The 13091-nt window shown below is 39.1% G+C and overlaps 1 long non-coding RNA gene across 1 annotated transcript; it reads left to right on the forward strand.

The window, feature by feature from the left end:
- Positions 1-867: 867 nt before the first annotated feature.
- Positions 868-12538, forward strand: LOC118560626. The gene is made up of 2 exons (XR_004929486.1): positions 868-1457; positions 12334-12538. It is a non-coding gene; the product is annotated as an uncharacterized LOC118560626 (long non-coding RNA).
- Positions 12539-13091: the final 553 nt, after the last annotated feature.

Below are 13091 nucleotides of genomic sequence, written 5' to 3' on the forward strand. Positions count from 1 at the left end.
GCTTCATGAACAAAAGGCATACAGGAAATAACCTTAGGCTCATTTTAGATATTTTGGATTACCCAGAATTGGTTGAGGATGGTGAGCTCATGCTGTTTGTAGATTTATACACAACATTTGACACCGTTGAACATCCATTCATTTTACAGTCCCTTAAAAAATTTGGATTTGGTGAGTTTTTTTCCTCAGCGATTATAAGTCTATATAACAATAGTAATAGCTCAATCAGACTATCAGGTGGTATGTCTTCCAGGTTCAACGTCTCTAGAGGCGTCCGACCAGGCTGCCCGGCTTCGCCTTACCTCTTCCTGTTGGTAGCCCAGCTTTTGTCTGATCACATTAAATCGAGTGAGATAAACGGCATCAATATATTAGGTAGAGAGCTTATTATATCTCAACTGGTGGACGACACCACTCTCTTTCTTAAAGATGAAAAGCAAGTCTCTATTGCAATAAATACCATGATAAAATTTTCTATGGCCTCTGGCTTAAGGCTGAATATTAATAAATGTGAAATCATGTCTATAAAGGACTGCATGAAATCTTCTATTTGTAATATCCCAGTTAAAAGTGAACTTGTTCACTTAGGTATCACAATTACTAAGGACCAAAAAAAAAAAAAGAAAGAACTTCATTGAATTTCGACCCCATTAATAAAAAAAAAAAAAACAGAAAAAAGCTGAACCAGTGGCTTTTACGGGATCTCTCCCTCAGAGGCAGAACCCTACTGTCTAAGGCAGAAGGTTTGTCACGATTAACGTATCCAGCTCTTTCTCTTTATGTGGACAAAAAACATATTACTGAGATTGACAAGCTCCTTCTTAATTTCTTATGGAAAAATAGAACTCATCATGTGAAGAACTCTGTTCTAACAAATCCCTATGAAAAGGGTGGATTAAACTTTATCGATTTCTGTACTTTTAATAATACCTTTAAAATAGATTGGTTGAAACACTTATTTAAAAACATTAACTCTATTTGAAATGTCGTACCACGTCACTTGCTGACAAAACTGGGTGGTCTGAGCTTTTTCTTAACCTGTAATTATAATATCGATAAAGTCCCGATAAAAATGTCAGCCTTTCACCGCCAGGCCTTCCTTTCATGGTCTCTTATTTTTAAACAACTTTTCACCCAACAAATATTTCATTTGGAACAACAAAGACATATTGTTTAAACACATATCTTTATTTATTGATTACTGGTTTAATAATAAGATTATTTTAGTTGACCAATTATTTAACAAGGAGGGTCTTCTTTACTCTTATAAAGAGTTTGTAGAAGAATACACAATTCCTGCGTCTCCTGCAGATAATGCAAAAGTCTTTGGAGCAATTTCTTCAGGTGTTTGCATGTTATATAGAGCTCAACCAAGATTGGACTCACAACAATTAACCTTACCATTACTGACTGACACTCAAGTTGGTAAGATTTGTTTTTCTTGTGACAATGGTAATGTTACTGTTTCACCGTGCCGTGTCTAAGGTGAAACACCCTCGGTGGACCCAGTTCGTTTTACCCAGTCAGGCGACCCCCACTTACTTATTACCTTGAATGTAGGAAGCATAAAACAGACAAGTATGCTTTTAGTTATATTTTATCTAAGTAAAGACAGAGAAATAGTTACAGTCACACCAGCGCTGATGGGCCCCTGATCGGCAGGAGGCCTCGAGTGCTCATCAAACAAACATTATAAAGGGATCTCGGGACACACCCATACAAGGGCGGTACACATCCAAACTGTGACATCAGCAGGGAAGCTGCGTCACCTCCAGGGTGGTATCTGATAGATATGTGCCAATCTTTTGGGTCAGTGCCATCTAAGTGTGCCATGCAGTTCTGGGATAAACAGCTCGTTCCACTTGACCTTGTTGATATCCTAACAGTCCCCCTGATGATGTGTCATTATGGCACATCACCAAAGATGATCAACCAGTGGAACGACAACTCTCAGTCTGTCCCTCTCCCAGAACAGTCGGTCATTCCGTCCAGTCCAAGCAATCCACGCACGTCAGCTTCCGGCTTCCAGAGTCCATCCATCTGTGATCTCCATGGCAGTCGATAGTGCGGTTCAGTCTCTGGGGTCACACAGTCTCTGCTGGTGTGACTGAAAAGCACTTTGTAAAAACAGTCCAGTTGTCCGTTAGCCCCCCCTGTTGGTGTGCCCCAAAGGCACATCACAACGAAAACAGTTCCAAGAAATGGGCCGGACAAACTTCACTGGAAACATCTTAGCATCAATCAGCATGAATACTTCATAATTCAGCATTTTTTACTCAAGCCCACAGTCCAAGCATTTTAACTACAATTTAGGGTTCAACTATTTGAGCTAGGCCTGTTTTAGGTTCCTATGCGCACATTATTTTAAGTTTACTTTAGACTATATAAGCTAAAGGTGTACCTTAATCAAGGCCAAATTCGTCTACTCTACCCCCACCCCAAGAAACCTCCTACTCGGTCCTCCACTCTCCATTCCTATGGAAAACCATCCATCGCTTTCAACCTCACAAATCCAGGAGTACCAGTAGGGGGCATCATAGGGCAGGCTGAGTCTTCATCACAAAAAACCATCTCTAAGAAATGGCAAAAAAGTGATGGAGCCCCAGTCAAGGGCACTCCCACTCTGGGCCAATCTGAGCGAGAAGACACCCTGTATTGAATCTAGAAATTAGCCTTACCGAGTAACTTATGGATCTGTGATAGCCATCAGATCCTGGTTTTCTATATAACAAAGCAAAAAGATTGCAAGAACTGCAGGTCTTGGTGTGTGTGTCTGTAACAGAGAGTTTCCATTCTTAGTCATAAAGCCATAGCGATCAACATAATGCAACATCACAGTATAAACATCATAACACATAAGATCAAACATGGTGATGGAAGTCAGTGGAGAAGAGAAAGGAAAAAATCAGGTTTGTGATATAAAAAGAGTCTGTACGTCAATAACGCAAGTAAAAAAACGTCAGGCCAGTCTGAGCACGTGGCAGACATGAATCTATTCGCGCATAAGTGGTCAGCTCAGTGTTCTCAGGCAACTGCTCCTTCATGGCAAATCCATAGGTCTCTGGCATGTACTCCCAAACTTCTTAAGTCCTCTTCTTATTCCTCAGCATGGACAAAAACGATTTAGTTGGATGGTAATGAGTGTCCTGTCCTTTTTCAGGCAATAAGCATTTTATCCCCAGGAAAATGCTCTGTTGAGATGGTTGGCAGACACCAGGCCTTGTTTACTGTTGGATAACAGAAACAAGGTGTAATTAGTGTTCTTATCAAGACTCCCAATCCTTCTTTCATTTACCTTCTTCAAACACTTTCACATCCAGATATTTCCGTTCACAATTATTGTGCTCTTAGCTTAACCTCCTTTACTGTAATCATTAGATCTTGCATTACCCTTATATAAAAGGAGAAATCTGAAAGTTCAACGTTATCTGCAGCAGCATTACTCTATAATGCTTTCCCATGTGTGTCTCACCTTACAATTGTCCAACAGTTGAAAAGATCTCTGCAATAGAAATTTATCATCATATGTTTCATGGCTACTGTGACACGGTTCATCTCAATTTATCTAGCACACAAGGAATTGTATTAAAACCTTTCAGAAACTTCTTACTGAACCAGCTGCAAAATACTTCACATTTTTCTAAAAAGTCCAACAGAAAAACCCTTAAGTTTGTAAAAGAAAGCTCCACTATATATTTGCAGAATAATGTTGTGATGTTAATAAGAAGCAGCCCTATGTACTTCTTGTCATATTTTGAAAAGCTCAGCTAAGAGAAAGGAAGTGTGTGCATGCCCCTCGCCCACACGGAGTTGTGATTGGTTGCTATTCAGGAAGTGGGTGTAGCCCAGGGCGGAGACAGGAAGTAGTTCTGTGAATCAGTTTCAGCTTGACGTGCATCAACCCAAAAGACTTGTAGTTGAATGCGCCCTCCACCTAGAGCGAAGAGCAATTCTAACCCCATTAATTCTTGATTTTTTAATCACTTCTGCTTGTTTTAACAGACAGCTTTTGTAAGCGACCCTGGTTTTATCTTATGTCCCCCTGTTTGAATCTTGTTTGAAACAAACCTTTAAACTGTAGTATGCTGTGAGCAGTAACTCATTGTTGCTTATTAAACACATCGCCCCCTGATCATGTAAGTAGCTCCATACTGCTCTAGGTCTTTAAACCTTTTTCAGTCTTTCAACATTAGTTAAATTGATAATACATCCAAGCACAATTATATCCCCAAGTAAATCAACCCTTTAACAAGTATCTAGTTCTTGTTCTCATGTGTTTAGTTTATCCTTGAAAAACTTTAAGCAGACATTACTCCGAGTGATTTTCTTACCTTGTCATTTATCCATTATTACTACTGTTGCTTTTTCTACAGTTTGTTCAAATTTAGGATCTGTGTTTTGTTAACTTATATCACCCAGTGATCTATAAATCCGTATTTTATGCTTACAAAGTCTTGTCCCAGCAGATTAAAAATTCCCATTGTAGAATTTGCTTTTTTGTTTCATCAATCACTGTCTGTTATGATTATTGAAGAAATTGTGCAGTTCCTTTAAACCCTCTTAAATATTGACCACCCGTTGGTAAATGATCAGCTTTAAGTTTTGCCCTTCTTCTAATTCTTTGTTTAGCCTTAGTATCTGCACCTTAAATTGACGAATAGTGGAATTCTTTGTATAAACACTTCTCTATGTCCGTATTTGTTTTGGCCTCTATAATTTTGTTCTTTGCATTTTAAGTGTGAACCTGGTCAGGATAGAGAAAGTCATCTCCGATGCTCCTTTTGGCAACCCCAGCAAACCCAGACATAAAATTGTTCACCGTCAGTGTTAGGTTATAGGTAATCCCTGTGGGAACACGACGTCGTCTCCTCTGTTCAACCTGGTTTCAAGCGCCTGGGTCATCGAAACACTCCACCACCTGCGACAAATCTCTGACATTTTCAAACCACAGCAGCAATTCCTGGGTGTCCACACCCCCTGTCTGAAATGTCTCTCGTCGTAAGCCCAGGCTTTCAGTTTCTCTCCTGTTAAGTGTCCCCCTTTAGAGCCCATTTACCCCAAAGAGTCCAAGAGTGTGTTCTAGGTGCGTTTCCTGAACGCCAACCTCTCCATGTCATGTTCGTGAAACCTTGTAGTTGAATTCCATCACCTGTGAAGCAAAGCAGTCATGCATAGTTCTTTTCAAGATTTTCTTTATCACAGCAGGAGTGTCACTGTCTGATGCCATTGCAGCTCTGATGTTCCTCAGAGCCAACCTTCATGCATTGATATCATGTTGAAGCTGTTATCCTCATCTTGTGTCCAGGAGTCGCTTCTGCTGTCCTGACCAGATACCAAACGTCCAACTAATCTAATTGACCTCATTACTTTTCTGCATGTACAAGAGGACGATCGTTAGATTATCCTGGTCTAAAAGACCACTAGGTTAATAGATGGCTAAACTATGTTTATGTGGGGTTTTTTTCTTCTGGATGTTTTAACATCTAGTTAAAGAACAACTATTGTGCTATTTTGTGTTCAAACAGATAGTTGTTAAGTCTTCTCACACCTTTTAGGTAACTGCGTACAATTCCAAACTATTTACACTGGTGCTTTAATCCTAATTTACCCATGTTATTTAGTAGAATAAGGCATTATTCTAAACTTGCAGTTTTATCCATTCAAGTCCTTAACCTTTGTGTTGCTTTACATCCTAATAATTAATTTCTTAGTTGCGCCTCTGCTTACTTTAAGATACCCAGTAAATGTTGTGCTCAAAATTTCTCCTTCGCTTGAACAAGGTTAAAAGGTTTAGAGTTTATTCTGCTTATATTGAAAAATTAGCTTGCTCACTCGTTAGTTCATTCGTTTATGCTATTAACTGTTGCTGTAATGCCTACTTTAACTTTTTCGCCCACTAGTTTTTTCATGATCATAATTATCGCCCATTGATGTAATAGCATACATTGTTCTTATCCACTTTCCTTTTACGTTTAGACGGCCCCTCTATGTAATTCCCTTACTGTAATCCCCAATATAAATTGTCAAACCTTTTAGGTTTAGCATAATTACTTAAGCTGCTCTATGCTCTCATCCCGTAACTTAATATTTTGGTGCAAAATGGATGTCTTTTAGCGGTTCCCCCCTATTTCTTCTCATGCATGATGTATTTTATGAAGCTTATTGCATCTTAAAGGTGCCTCTTTGAATCTTATTCAAAACCCCCTGTGGTGTTAATAAAATTTCAAAACATATCTATATGTATTTTAAATGATTTAAATAAAACTTTGTTAGAAAAGTAAAAGAAAATCCTTCTTATCAGCGGCCCAAAATCTCTACCAGCTTTTTTTCCAGACCAGTACCACTTGTCCGAATGCGTTTGACCCTCTTATCGCTCGCTAATAACAGCTCTGACTTAAAACAATTAACATCCTAGGGGTTTAATAATAATCTTGATTGCTTTTAATCTGAAAGTTTTCTTCTAAGCGCATCCGCCAATGTGTATGTTTCTAATGTGTGTTTTGTGTTTTAATTATGTGCAGGAAAATCTGATGTGAAATGCAGAAGGGGTGTCTGCCAACTCATCTTTGTTTCGTGTTGCGGTCCATTGAAGGTTATCCGATGCCTCTGTCTTTGCCCCCGCAATTAGTTGTCCATTTTCAGTCCTCATGTCTCAGTTCAACAGCACAACATCGTTCCAGGACGAGCATTGTCCATGAATCTTCTTTCTCCAATCGTCGTGTCTGAAACCACAAGGAATTCTGCCAGCATTTTGCCAATATGGATTTTGTCCAAAATCAAATTGTCTAATAAAAGAATTGTCTATCTTCATCCGTAGTGTAGTGTAAATAAGTTGAAAAGGAAAAAAAAAAAAATCAAAACAAAAATTACAAGAAAACTGTCTCAAAACAAAATCAACCACATCGTTCCCTCTAAAACAAAATTATTCTTGAAGTTCTTCACCTTTACCCCAGATCTTGATCCCTTAAAAATTTATCCAAGCAAAATATTTTACAGACAGTTCAACCTCTTTGTATAAGTTCATTAATAAAAAACATTTCTCTTAACTTTGTAGCATCACATTCCCCATTAAACCTCTATGCAGCTTCTGCAAAAATTACTGATTTTTTTTTTTTTTTTTTTTTTTTTTTTTTTTTTTTCCAAAATTTGATTAAAACTGGATTAGGCAGGAGTCAAGTACATCACCTTTTTCTCCGTCCCCTGGACCACTGTGGCAACGCTTGGTACTAACTTGTCTCTGAGAATGCCTAAAAAGAGACTAAAATCTCTCCGTTAGCACATTCCAATTATATATATGACCAGGTTTCCTTGCAAGAAAAAGCAGAGAACAGGATAGAAATGTTAATGTGAGTCAGTGGAGAGTGGAACAGTTGGAAGAGGTACATGAACAATTTCCAAAGCCACCTTCTTACCGCTAGAAGGATACTGAATACTGAATTGTACTTTATAACTAAATTTGCCTTGCCAAGAAGGTCTCAATATTACCTGTCATAAGTTTGTTAAACTTAGCATAATTTAGTCACTTTTGTCAATCCCTGCACGTCCATTTTAGATCATGACTTCTTACCATACGGTCTGAAAGAGCTCACTTTCCAGAGTCTTCTGTCGGAACAAAGTGGCTTTACAGTTTCATCTCACATCATCTGAAAGAAGTAACTCAGAGAAAAACAATTCTGTTAGTGTATTAGGTGACAAAAGAAAACCTGGTCTTTTTAGTGTCTCGGTCTTTTTAGTGTCTTGGTTCTTAATGTGATGTGTCTGAGTTCTTGGTTGGTCCAGGGGAGGTAGGAATCTCTCGTTCCTTTTCTTTCATCATTTTGTATTAAAACTTCTCCTTTTCTTAAATTATCTGCCGAACAACCTTAAATTTTGTCACTTTTTTGCCGCTGGTGATGTAAAAATTAAAGCAAAGGAATCATTTAACAAAGAAATAATCAAAATACACAAAACAATAAAAACCCGAAAGTAAAAAGTCTCCCAAAGCGTGCATCATGTGTGTTCCAATATTTTATAGCATTCTTTTGATTTCTTTCTAGCTCTTTCGATCATGCAAACTTAGTTATTAATGCTTTTCAATCTTAATTGGTTAAGGGTGAAACTTTAAAGCAACCGTTTTCTCTTTCAGGCTTTTGAGCTTCTAGTGTTTTTCTATACATGATAAGAGTTTTCCCCGTAATTCAGCACATTGAGAAGGTGGCTTTATTTTATTTTTTCCCTCTGACATACTTTTCGTGCCCCCAGGCCAGAACACACAGACCCAGCCTTGCCATAACATTCAGATGTTTACATCATGGTCAGATTTGTTTATCATATCTATTGTCCTGTTTCAGATTAAACTGACCCTCTGAGGCTTGCCTCAGCTCAGCATAACTAATAACATCAGATGCTTTTGTAACCGATGACATGCTTAATGTGGCCTTGTGATATCTTGACACTTCTCAAAATTTCTCATTAGCTGCATTCAAATCCCCAGTAAAAAGAAATAAAATAAATTAATACAGAACCCTTAGAAAAGCAACCATATTTAGTCCCATACAGTTTGTTTAAAGCACAGTTTTTCTCATCTATTTAAATCAAAAATCATGTATATCTTAGTGCTCTTAAATTCTTCTTTTTAGGCAGCTGTAAAATCCTTAGTTAAAAATGTCCCCTTAAACAAATCCCATCCGGTTCCATTTCTCCCAAACAGTCTCCCATATGCTCCCCATATGCTGTTTGCCATTTTATTAATGTTCTAAAATTACAATATAAAAGCTTTTTCTCTGTTATTATTTCAGCTGTCATGAATTCATTGACAAACACAAGCCAAGCACAATCTAATAGCATAACTGAATACAGCCCTAACGCCTCTGGTTGCTGTACTGCATATTTAAGCTCCAAACAACAAAAACTTTTATCCCCAGTCCCAAGTATTTCCTACAGCCCTGGGATATTTTCTGTTTAAGACACGTTAACATCTCTCAGTGTAACAATTTAATTTGGCCGGATGTTTAATGTGGGAAGAAAACAAACTGTTATTGAAATCTCTCTTTACCTTTCTTCAGCTTTTAGTTAACGTAGTTCATGATTAAAAACGTCATTTGAATTACGGAGCTGCAGTTCTCCCAAAACAAATGAACATTCTGAAACCATGAACATCACACAGACGAACGTTTAGTTACATACGATACACAAATACATACATTTACATACAAAGATGACATTCAGACAGACAAACACGTGCAGGCCTGCTTTTTCTGACTGTCTTAAATAGTTCTATGTTTTTCATAGTTTTTAAACGTCTATAGCAACGCCGAAAGATGTATTTTCAACGTGTTAAGTTCCCGCTTAGTTTAAAAGTGGAGAGCTTGCGCTGGCTACGACCCCCGAATGTTTCGTCCAAACACGGTTTTACTCTTCAGCCCCGCAAGGATACAACTCTGTGTCTCGCAGACACCTGGACGCTTACCCCTTTTTGAAAGTTATACGTTGCATTTAATAGTTACGAACAATTTTATCCACAACGGAAGTCCCAGTCGGTCCCCACGTAAACGCTTCCCCGGTGCAACGCCCTTTTAGTTCCGTTTCCGTTTCCTTTTTATTTTTTATTTTATTAAAAACTTTCGCTTTTCTTTTTCTTATTAATCCAACTGCCCCGACCAACTGGTTGCACTTTGAGCACCCCCCTGCGCCAAAAACCCCCAAAACAAAACAAAACACAAATACATTTATCTGTAACCTCACTTACACACAAAGACCCATTTGCACACACACACACAGACACACTCAATATCCGCGGATCCAAGCAGTCTCTCCCCCACTCACTCTGACTCAATAATCTCATTTCAACAGACACAATATATTGTACAAGACATGACGAAGGCAACAATATCAGACAGACAGCTTGCGCGCAAACTTTCAACATTCTGTTCACATATGCTGAAGCCGTCTCCCCTGCCCAACGTGTAGTGTCATTTAAAAAGGCCAGAATCCGTACTTACTGGATAAAAATGTCCTCAATGTGCTCCAAAGTTGCCGTGCCACTGGGGCCAAAGGAGCAGCTGTTCCTAGTACGTCAGTTCCAGCAGAGACTTCAACCGCATGTACCTCTTGTGGTTCCAGGTATGCTGATAAGCCAGTCCTCACATCACCAATAGCCAATACATACCCGCTTAAAGTCTCCACGAATGCTTTGATCCAAAGGTGCGCCCCTTTTCTGGGATCAGGGAACATGTGCCTCAGATGAACGTTGTCAGCACATGAAAGAGGGCTGTAAACAGCTGCATTCACCTGTCCTGTAGCACTGTGAGTCTGAAACAATGGCAGTTGCACACTTTGTTTTGTTGCAGGTAAAGAAAGATCAGTTTCGCTAGAATGCAGGTTACATCTGGGTCTTACGTCACAGCTTATCTGTCCCCCACATAACACCATACCAGGCACCTGCACCGAAGGGTCTGATGAAGTCACCACACTCCTGGCCTTGGATAACAGTTCTCCCTTATCACCATGCAGATTGTTTTGCATAGTTGTGTACTTACCTTCTTGTTTGAAAGAAGATGATTCCCTTACCCCTTGCAGATTTTCACTCTCTTGTTGTTTGTCGAGGCCTGAGAAGCACATGCTGAAATACAGTTCAGTTAGTTTTATCAAGCCTGCTATTTTGATTTCCTCTTTTTGGTATTTTTCTCGAGCAAACTCACCTGCATCACCCGTTTCTACTTGTGCTAGGGCTAATCTATTTTTTAACATCTGTAAATAGTAAGTGCACATTTTGGCCTCTGGTGGTGACCCTTCTGTATCACCAAAAACCCCGTCTCTCCTCATTTTTTCACACCACTCCTCAAATTGTTTTAAATGGTTTTCAGCATCTTTGTGTGGGAAGTTTGCCATTATGCTCCTTTTTCCTGTCTCCAGCAGTGTTCCTAAAGAACCCCCCTGGAGCTCATTTTCTGCCTGATTCTCAGCCATTCCAGCATTCACACGTCTTGGCCAACCTGCTGGGACAGCGTCCTGACCCCGGTCCAATGAGAGCTTATTTTTTATCTCTCAGACACCAAAACTTATTATGTTCCTATATGCCTTATTATTGTGTTTTTACACGGCAGTTTCAATGAGCCAGTGTACTCAGGATGAGAAGGCCCTTACCCTTCACTTCACTTCCACGGCTCAATGACAATAACGTGTCTCACACACACACACACACACACACACACACACACATACACTCACACTCTCTGGCCAATCCTTAGTTAACTCAGTACGTACCTCCGGTCCTGCTGGTTGTGTGTGCGTCCACTGGCTTTTTTCTCTTTCTATATTCGTCTGTAATCGGGGTTTTAACAAAACGTCAAACCACCGCATTCATACTATTGTGTATTAGCCAGGTCGTACGCGCTCGTTTTTCGAAAAAGGCTGCTTTTATATTACCGCAAAAACGACTTTTAGGTTCGTCCTCGCGGAAAATAAGGGGGCATCTAAACCCACATTTTCTAGGCTACACGATGTTTTAGAAGCCACGCGTACAGGCGTGTCTGTCAGAATGGCCGCTTTTATGCTACGCACAGAGGAACACGTATTTTCCTCTGTGCCTAACAAGGGGACCTTTTAAACCCTAAATTCTCAAGGTGCACAGTATTTTCGGAACCCTGGCCAAGGATTCCCGGACTCTCACCTCTGTGACCGCACGCAAATCCCAAATTCTTATCGACACGTTTGCAAACAATTATCCTCAAACCTTTCTCTGCCTTTAGAAATACAAAAAGTCGGCCCTCCAGGAAGAAAAAGACACTAGGAGATGAATAAAATCTCCTTACCTTTTTTGTTGCGGCCGCAAGCTGTGTGTTTTTCTTCCGGAATGACGTCCTGGCCGGAAAACGGAAGGTGGTGTGCCGCCTTTTGGGTCCGGGTGGAAACACCAATTTGTTACTGTTTCACCGTGCCGTGTCTAAGGTGAAACACCCTCGGTGGACCCAGTTCGTTTTACCCAGTCAGGCGACCCCCACTTACTTATTACCTTGAATGTAGGAAGCATAAAACAGACAAGTATGCTTTTAGTTATATTTTATCTAAGTAAAGACAGAGAAATAGTTACAGTCACACCAGCGCTGATGGGCCCCTGATCGGCAGGAGGCCTCGAGTGCTCATCACACAAACATTATAAAGGGATCTCGGGACACACCCATACAAGGGCGGTACACATCCAAACTGTGACATCAGCAGGGAAGCTGCGTCACCTCCAGGGTGGTATCTGATAGATATGTGCCAATCTTTTGGGTCAGTGCCATCTAAGTGTGCCATGCAGTTCTGGGATAAACAGCTCGTTCCACTTGACCTTGTTGATATCCTAACAGTAAGAACAATAAATTAATTAAATCTCTGTTCAAAACAGATTTTATTACAGTCCCATATGTAGTTCCATACTGGAACAAATTTGTGCAAAACATTGACAGGAGGAAGGTCTGGCTCTTACCCAACCGATATTTGCTGACCAACAAAATTAAAGAAATATAATTTAAAATAATTCATAAGTTTTACCCGATCATATTGTCAAAAAAAAAAAGACATTGATGTAATGTGCACTTTCTGTTCTATGAGTGTTGAAACAGTAACCCATTTATTTTAGCATTGCCCTTTGACCAAAATCTCTGGTCTAACATTTGCAATTTTATTGCAGAAAAAAATTGAGAAAGATTTCAAGTTATATATATATATATATATATATATATATATATATATATATATATATATATATATATATATATATATATAAAAACACATTATCTATCCATCTATCTATATCTATACACACACACACACATATATATCAGCCAGAATACATTTCCATGCAGCACAGGAATGAGGCATCTTTTCTGATTCACGTTCACAATAACAGAACTCAACTTTTTTCTGCCACATACAATATGGCGGTGACGTTGACGTGCGAACCTGCGCCCTATGACGCGTCTACGTATATATGTCTATGGTTTTCATGTATATATTTAATATATATATATATATATATATATATATATATAAATAAAATGCAAAATATTTCAGCACATGACTTTCTCAGTACTTAATAGTTTTAGAACATAACATAAAAGTATATGACA

The sequence above is a fragment of the Fundulus heteroclitus genome, unplaced genomic scaffold, assembly GCF_011125445.2.
Source record: "Fundulus heteroclitus isolate FHET01 unplaced genomic scaffold, MU-UCD_Fhet_4.1 scaffold_46, whole genome shotgun sequence".
NCBI lineage: Eukaryota > Metazoa > Chordata > Actinopteri > Cyprinodontiformes > Fundulidae > Fundulus > Fundulus heteroclitus.